The sequence below is a fragment of the Anopheles ziemanni genome, assembly GCF_943734765.1.
Source record: "Anopheles ziemanni chromosome X unlocalized genomic scaffold, idAnoZiCoDA_A2_x.2 X_unloc_87, whole genome shotgun sequence".
Lineage (NCBI taxonomy): Eukaryota > Metazoa > Arthropoda > Insecta > Diptera > Culicidae > Anopheles > Anopheles ziemanni.
In genome coordinates, this window is record NW_026689858.1 from 62,501 (window position 1) to 63,316 (window position 816).

The following is an 816-nucleotide window of genomic DNA, read 5'->3' on the forward strand; positions in this document are numbered from 1 at the left end:
GGCCACTTGCATGGTCAACGGTTGAGGTGGTGATGGCGGGTCGGTGCTGTAGGGTGCCGGCCTGTTGGCTGCCTTGGCCGGGTTGGTTGGTTAACACTTGATTGGGCTTGCACCCGAGGGTAATGGCACTTGAAGGTGGGTACTGGCCGGCTGACCTGGTGTGATGGTTGGTTGGTGAACACTTGGCGGTACTTGCACTTGGCTGTGCTTGGACTTGAAGGTGGGATCCGGCTGGCCTAGGCCATTGGTGGTTGGTTGGTGGGTTAGCCCTTAGTTGGGCTGGCTGGCTGGCTGGCCATCGGTGGTGTGGTGTGGTGTGGTGTGTGGAGTCGAGCATCGCGCGCCGTTGCCTTCTTCGGAGTGTTGTGGGTACGCAAGTGCTTGCAGTGCAAAGAGGTTGGTGATGGAGTGACATTGCCTTCACCATGGAGTTGCGGGTACTTAGGTACTTGCAAGGAGATGGTGGTATGGTGGTGTTGCGTGTGTGGTGTTCGATTAGAAAGATATAATTTCTAAGTCCGGATTAGTGCTGTCAGTGGGGCCGCCGCTAACAGGTCCTGCACGGCCACCGTGGGGCTTGACTTGGCGCTATTCCGGACTTGGGGCGATCACGATGTCCCCGTGCGGGACTTAGAAGAGAAAAATCGGCTAAGTCCCGGATCCATATTATATGAAGAGAAAAATCGGCTAAGTCCAGGATCCATATCATATGAAGAGAAATATCGGCTAAGTCCAGGATCCATATATAATAACCTAATAATCGGCTAAGTCCAGGATCCGTATTATATGAAGAGAAAAATCGGCTAAGTCCAGGAT